The sequence below is a fragment of the Gorilla gorilla genome, chromosome 19 (assembly GCF_029281585.2).
Source record: "Gorilla gorilla gorilla isolate KB3781 chromosome 19, NHGRI_mGorGor1-v2.1_pri, whole genome shotgun sequence".
NCBI lineage: Eukaryota > Metazoa > Chordata > Mammalia > Primates > Hominidae > Gorilla > Gorilla gorilla.
Window position 1 is genome coordinate 82,450,766 of NC_073243.2, and position 8,269 is coordinate 82,459,034.

An 8,269-nucleotide genomic window follows, 5' to 3' on the forward strand; every position below is an offset into this window, starting at 1 on the left:
AACCCATACGATGCACAGGGGGAAATTATGGAGGTTGTGTTCTACTAAATTAGACTCAGAATAAACCTGGCACGCATTTACCACATATTCAAGATGATTATCTTTGAACTGCCTACATGAATAAAAACTATCAACTTTTCAGAACAAGCCAACAGAATTCACAATCTATTACAATTCACCCACTATATAAAGAATACAATAAAAAATTACAAGCTGGGTGTGATGGCTCACGCCTGTAATCCCAGCTACTCATGAGGATCACTTGAGGCTAAGAGTTCAAGATAAGCCTGGAAAACAGAGCTAGATCCTGTCTCATAAATAAATGAATAAATAAATAACCACTAGACATGCAAAGAAAGGAAACTATGACCCAGAGTCCAGAGAAAAAAGTCAACAAAAACTAACCTTGAGATGCCCCAAAGACTTTAAAGCAGCTATTTTAAATATGTACAAAGAAACAAAAGTGTTTACAGAATTAAAGGAAAATGTATGGTTCTGTTTGTTTTGAGACAGAGTCTCTCTCTCTCTGTCACCCAGGCTGGAGTGCAGTGGTGTGATCTCGGCTCCCTGCAACCTCCACCTCCCGAGTTCAAGTGATTCTCCTTGTTCAGCCTCCGGAGTAGTTGGGACTACAGGCACGTACCACCACACCTGGCTAATTTTTGTATTTTTAGTAGAGATGGGGTTTCACCATGTTGGCCAGGCTGGTCTCGAACTCCTGACCTCAAGTGATCCACCCACCTCAGCCTCCCAAAGCGCTGGGATTACAGGTGTGAGCCACTGTGTCCGGCCTGAAAATGTGTTTTTTAAGGAGAATGGAAAGACAATAGGGCAGAAAAAAAAGTTTTTTAAGAAATGGTGCCTGAAATTTTCCTGCATTTCATGAAAAACATCAACCTACAAATCCAAGAAGCTTAGGGAACTTCCACAAGAATACATCAAAAGGAACTCAAACCTACACACATCATAGTCAAACTGCTGAAAATCAAAGATAGAAAATACTCAAAATACTCAGAAGAAAGTGACATTGGCCGGGCACAGTGGCGCACGCCTGTAATCCCAGCACTTTGGGAGGCTGAGGCGGGTGGATCACCTGAGGTCTGGAGTTTGCGACCAGCCTAACATGGTGAATTCCTGTCTCTACTAAATACAAAAAAATGAGCAGGGCGTGGTAAATCACTTGTACCTGGGAGGCGGAGGTTGCAGTGAGCCAAGATCGCGCCATTGCACTCCAGCCTGGGCAACAAGAGTGAAACTCCGTCTCAAAAAAAAAAAAAAAAAAAAAAAAAAGTGACATGCAATGTATTAAATGTAGAGAAATAACAGACGTAATGGCTGACTTTCCAATTAGAAACAATGGGAGCAAGAAGACAATGTAACAGCATTTTTCAAATACTGAAATAAAAACTTGGCAACCTCAAATTTTACATCAAGCAAAAATACCATTCAAAAATGGATAACTACACATTCAATGCAATCTGTCAAAATTCCAATGACATTTTTCAAATAGAAAAAAATCAAAAATTTCATATGGAGTCACAAAAGACCACAAATAGCCAAGGCAAATCTAAGCAAAACAACAAAGCTGGAGGCATCACACTACCCGATCCCAAGATCCATTATAAAGCCAGAGTAATTCAAAACAATGTGATAGTGACATAAAAACATACACAAAGACCAATGGAACAAAACAGAGAGCCCAGATGTAAACCCAAGTATATAACAGTCAACTAATTTTCAACCAAGAAGACACCATTTTTAAGGAGAATGGAAAGACAATAGGGCAGAAAAAAAAGTTTTTTAAGAAATGGTGCCTGAAATTTTCCTGCATTTCATGAAAAACATCAACCTACAAATCCAAGAAGCTTAGGGAACTTCCACAAGAATACATCAAAAGGAACTCAAACCTACACACATCATAGTCAAACTGCTGAAAATCAAAGATAGAAAATACTCAAAATACATTAGGAAAGGATAATCTCCTTAATAAAAAATGAAAACTTCCGAAGGACCCCTTTTCCTATCTGCCTAAAATAATTTCTTAATAACTTTTACAACATAACTATATGTTACCTATAAGAAACTTATTTCACCTATAATGACACACAGACTGAAAGTGAAGGGATGGAAAGAGAAATTCCATGTATGTGGAAACCCAAAAGAAAAAAGCAGGAGTAGCTATACTTAGATGAAACAGACATTAAGTCAAAAACTTCAAAAAGAAACAAAGGGCGGAGTTGTGGGATTGTGGCAGATGGGAGGTAGCACTAGACTGCAGCTCCGATCAGATGGACAGAGCAGCATGTGGAGGCTTGGATTATTAATTTTTGCTCCAGAACAACTGCAGAACTAAATCAGGAAACCCAAGGGGACCCACAGACTCTCTGAAGGAAGCGGATTACTCCTGCAGGACCCAGGAGACACCCCAAATACTGTGCTGGTATCCCTGGCTGAGAGACCCACAGACAGTTCACATCACAGGACTCTGTGCAGACAACCCCCAGTACTGGCCTGGAGCCTGGCAGACTTGCTGGGTCGCTAGATCCAGAAGAAAGATAACAATCACTTCAGCTCAGCTCTCAGGAAGCCACATCCATAGGAAAAGGGGGAGAGTACTACATCAAGAGAACACCCTGTAGGACAAAAGAATCTGAACAGCCTTCAGCCCTAGACCTTCCCTCTGACAGAGCCTACCCAAATGAGAAGGAATCAGAAAACCAACTCTGGTACTATGACATAACAAGGTTCATTAACACCCCCAGAAAATCACACTAGCTCACCAGCAATGGACACAAACCAAGAAGGAATCCCTGATTTACCTGAAAAAGAATTAAGAAGTTTAGTTATTGAGCCAATCAGGGAGGCACCTAAGAAAGGCAAAGCCCAATGTAAGGAAACCAAAAAAATGATACAAGAAGTGAAGGGAGAAATATTCAATGACATAGATAGCATAAATAAAAAATAATCAAAACTTCAGCGAAACAATGGAAACACAGAAATGCAAAATGCTCTGGAAAGTCTCAACAATAGAATCGAATAAGTAGAAGAAATTAAGTCAGAGCTCGAAGGCAATGTCTTCAAATTAACCCAATCCAACAAAGACAAAGAAAAAATAAGAAATGTGAACAAAGCCTCCAAGAAGTCTACAATTATGTTAAATGAAACCATTCACCTAAGAATAATCAGCATTCCTGAGGAAGAAAATAAATCTAAAAGTTTGGAAAACATATTTGGGGGAATAATCGAGGAAAATTTCCCTGGCCTTTCTAGAGACCTAGATATTCAAACACAAGAAGCACAAAGAACACCTGGGAAATTCATCGCAAAAAGATCATCACCTAGGCACACTGCCATCAGGTTATCTAAATTTAAGATGAAGGAAAGAATCTTAAGAGCTGTGAGACAAAAGCACCAGGTAACCTATAAAGGAAAACCTATCAGATTAACAGCAGATTTCTCAGCAGAAATCCTGCAAGCTAGAAAGGATTGGGGCCTATTTTCAGCCTCCTCAAACAAAACAATTAGCAGCCAAGAATTCTGTATCCAGTGAAACTGAGCTTCATATATGAAGGAAAGATAGTCTTTTCCATACAAACAAATGCTGAGAGAATTCACCACTACCAAGCCACCATTACAAGAACAGCTAAAAGGAGCTGTAAATCTTGAAACAAATCCGGGAAACCCATCAAAACAGAACCTCTTTAAAGCATAAATCTCACAGGACCTATAAAACAAAATACAACTTAAAAAACAAAAACAAAAAACCAAGGTATACAAGCAACAAATAACACAATGAATGGAATGGTATCTCACATCGCAATACTAACAGTGAATGTAAATGGCCTAAATGTTCCACTTAAAAGATACAGAATGGGCCAGGTGTGGTGGCTCACACCTGTAATCCCAGCACTTTGGGAGGCCGAGTCGGGCAGATCACGAGGTCAGGAGTTTGAGATCAGTCTGACCAACATAATGGAACCCCGTCTCTACTACTAAAAATACAAAAATTAGCCAGGCATGGTGGCAAGCGCCTGTAATCCCAGCTACTCAGGAGGCTGAAGCAGGAGAATTGCTTGAACCTGGGAGGCAGAGGTTGCAGTGAGCTGAGATCACGCCATTGTACTCCAGCCTGGGCAACAGAGCGAGACTCCGTCTTTAAAAAAAAAAAAGAAACAAAATGGCAGAATGGATAAGAATTCACAAACCAACCACCTGCTGCCTTCAAGAGACTCACCTAACACATAAGGACTCATATAAACTTAAGGTAAAGGGGTGGAAAAAGACATTTCATGCAAATGGACACCAAAAGTGAGAAGGAGTAGCTATTTTTATATCAGACAAAACCAACTTTAAAGCAACAGCAGTTTAGAATTCTTACGCACACCAGAAGAGAGGTCCTCTTTCCTTGCCTAATGCAGCCATGGCTGGTGGTCCCAAGAAGCATCTGAAGTAGGTAGCAACTCCAAAGCATTGGATGCTGGATAAATTGACCAGTGTGTTTGCTCCTTGTCCATCCACCAGTCCTCATAAGTTGAGAGAGTGTCTCCCCCTCATCATTTTCCTAAGGAACAGACTTAAGTATGCCCTGACAGGAGATGAAATAAAGATTTGCATGCAGGGGTTCATAAAGGTTGATGGCAAGGTACAAACTGATATAACCTACCCTGCTGGATTCATGGATGTCATCAGCATTGACAAGACGGGAGATAATTTCCATCTGATCTATGACACCAAGGGTCGCTTTGCTGTACATCATATTACACCCGAGGAGGCTAAGTACAAATTGGGCAAAGTGAGAAAAATCTTTGTGGGCACAAAAGGAATCCCTCATCTGGTGACTCATGATGCTCACAGCATCCGCTACCTTGATCCCCTCATCAAGGTAAATGATACCATTCAGACTGATTTGGAGACTGGTAAGATTATTGTTTTCATCAAGTTCAACACTGGCACACTGGTAACCTGTGTATGCTGACTGGAGGTGCTAACCTGGGAATAACTGGTGTGATCACCAACAGAGAGAGGCACCCTGGATCTTTTGACATGGTTCACATGAAAGATGTCAATGGCAACAGATTTGCTACTCGACTTTCCAACATTTTTGTTATTGGCAAGGGCAACAAACCATGGATTTCTCTTCCCCGAGGAAAGGGTATCTGCCTCACTATTGCTGAAGACAGAGACAAAAGACTGGGGGCCAAACAGAGCAGTGGGTGAAATGGTCCTTGGGTGACGTGTTAAATCTTTGTACATAATTAAAAATAATGTGGCAGGAATTAATAGGAAAAAAAAAGCAACAGCAGTTTAAAAGGATAAAGAGGGACATTATATAATGATAAAAGGACTTGTACAACAGGAAAATATCACAATCCTAAACATATATGCACCTAACACTGGAGCTCCCAAATTTATAAAATAATTACTAATAGACCTAAGAAATGAGATAGACAGCAACACAATAATAGTGGGGGACTTCAATACTCCACTGACAGCACTAGACAGGTCATCAAGACAGTTAACAAAGAAACAATGGATTTAAACTATACCCTGGAACAAATGGACTTAGAGATACATACAGAACATTCCATCCAACAACCATAGAATAAACATTCTATTCAACAGTGCATGGAACTTTCTCCAAGATAGACCATATGATTGATAGGCCACAAAACGAGCCTCAATAAATTTAAGAAAATTGAAATTATATGAAGCACTCTCTCAGACCACAGTGGAATAAAACTGGAAATCTGCAGGGGTTCAGTCAGGATGGTGGGGAAAATTATAAAACACAAACCTTCTTGGAAGGCCAAAAGATTTTTGCAAAAGCTTCAAGATAGAGTTATGGCTGAAGGCAGCCTAATCCTCTTTGAGCTATAGCAAGGGTAATTAACAGGAATGTAGAGTAGTTTATCTAAATAGCTTGTTTACTCATGTGGTTCTAAAACTAACCTTTGATCATTTGTAGGCAGGATAACGCTCTGTGGGGAGGGGAGTGGAGGAAGGCGACCAGGTTGATTACCCTCTAATGGTGTTTACTTGAGACTTTTGTCATTTAATGTGTATTGAATAAATACCAGGAGGGCCAGCGAGTCAGGGCCGGGGCTGACAGCACTCTTCATAGAGTCTGTAAGTGGCCTGGACCTTCGAGCTGGAATGACAAGCATAATATCTGTGTCAGTGTACGTTATTCATCTGTCGTTAAGTCAGGGTCTGCAGGACAGACCCCCACAGGTGGTGACCCCGATGTGACCAACACTGCGAAGGAAGCATGACGGACCCCTTGAAATGAAAGTGAAAAGGACCATGTGGTCAAGTGAGTAATCAGCAAGTCATTGGTGCCCACTTGGGATCTCCAAGTTCAGGCTGAGGTTTCATCATGGGACAACAGTTACAGTATATAACAGAAACAGTATATAAACAGAAACAGTATATAAACAGAAACAGAAACAGCTCAACAGAAACAGTATATAAAAGTGTTGAAACAGCTGCTTAAGGCTAGTGGAGCCCGTTTCACAGGCTCAGTTAAGAGACCTAATGCAAACTGCAGTAAACCATAACATATGGTTCCAGAAAGAAGGCACGCTAGATGTAGAATGCTGGGAACAAGTGGGGAGAAATCTTGAACAGCATTATGCACAAGAGCAACAGGTCCCAGCAGCATCTTTAACACTATGGGCTCTAGTAAGGATGGCTTTGGTCCCATTATACACAGAAAAGCCTAAAAAAGGGAAGGAGGAGGAAATGTCGCCTGCTTTACTGCCTCCTTTTCCCTCAGCCCCACCATCACCGGGCCAAAATAACAAAGAGGAAATGGAGGTTTTGCCTGAGCCCCCTCCTCCAATAAGTAGGAAAAAAGACAAGAAACACACTCCAGCTATGGGGCCTTGTCTTAAGCAAGCAGCATTAGATTAGAGGGGGAGCTTTTAGCCTGCCCGGTAATGCAAGACCGACATGCAATCTGGTACATAAACTCGTTTTTTTTTTTGTTTGTTTGTTTTTTGAGACGGAGTCTCACGCTGTTGCCCAGACTGGAGTGCAGCGGCGCGATCTCGGCTCACTGCAAGCTCCGCCTCCTGGGTTCACGCCATTCTCCTGCCTCAGCCTCCCGAGTAGCTGGGACTACAGGCGCCCACCACCACGCCCGGCTAATTTTTTGTATTTTTAGTAGAGATGGGGTTTCACCATGTTAACCAGGATGGTCTCAATCTCCTGACGTCGTGATCCACCCGCCTCAGCCTCCAAAAGTGCTGGGATTACAGGCATGAGCCACCGCACCTGGCCACAACTTGTTTCTTTTAACCTTATAAAGAGCCAAGAAAAAGCGTTAAAGAAAATGGAGCCGCTAGCCCATTTACGAAAGGAATGATTAAGACCTTGGCAGGCCACTTGCATATGACCCCATGGGACTAGTCAATGCTAGCTAAAACAACTTTGTAGCCTAGCCAATACCTCCTCTGGAAGGCAGAATACAATGAGTTGTACGAACAAGCCAACCAGAATCAGGTGGCCGGGCAAGACATAACAGCTGATATGCTCCAAGGGAGGGGTCCTCATGCCAATGTACAACAACTAGATTTTGATCCCCAGGCCTATGCTCAAGTGTCTTTGTGTGCTCTCAGGGCTTGGGACGGAATTCCCAAAAGTGGAGTTCAACAGGGATCTTCCGTATTTGTTCGACAAGGGCCTCAAGAGCCATTTGTTGAGTTTATCAATCGGTTAACCCAGGCAATTAAGAGACATACTAGTCACACCCAAGCTGCTGATATCTTATCGTTGCAACTGTCTTTTGAAAACGCTAATGTGCAGCAGGCAATGCAGGCAATCAAAGGAAAGGCAGCCACAGTTGGGGAGCTTCTATGAGCGTGTCAGCTGGTAGGAACTGAGACAAACAAAGCCAAAATATTGGCTATGGCATTAAGGCCTCCTAAAGTGAAAAGGGAGAGAAACCCAAATTGTTTTCTATGCGGAGATCCAGGTCATATGAAGAGGGAATGCTCCCATAGTAGAGACCAAGGTAATTCAGGGAAAGAACCCTCTTCTATATGTCCCCGATGCAGGAAGGGGAAACAATGGGCAAATCAGTGCATGTGTAAATTTGATAAAAACGCCAACCCCATAAAAAACCAGTCAGGCAACTTCATGAGGAGCAAGCCCCAGGCCCCGCTCGCAACTGGGGCAATGCCAGCAGCTTTCCTCGATCAGATGGGAAGCCCACAGTCCTCTCTCTCAGAGCAGCCACCACTGGGAGCACAGGACTGGACTTACTCTG

The 8,269-nt window shown here is 42.2% G+C and overlaps 1 pseudogene; it reads left to right on the forward strand.

Moving 5' to 3' along the window:
* Positions 1 to 4,420: 4,420 nt before the first annotated feature.
* On the forward strand, positions 4,421 to 5,391 carry LOC101137215 (small ribosomal subunit protein eS4, X isoform-like; annotated as a pseudogene).
* The last annotated feature ends 2,878 nt before the right edge of the window (positions 5,392 to 8,269 follow it).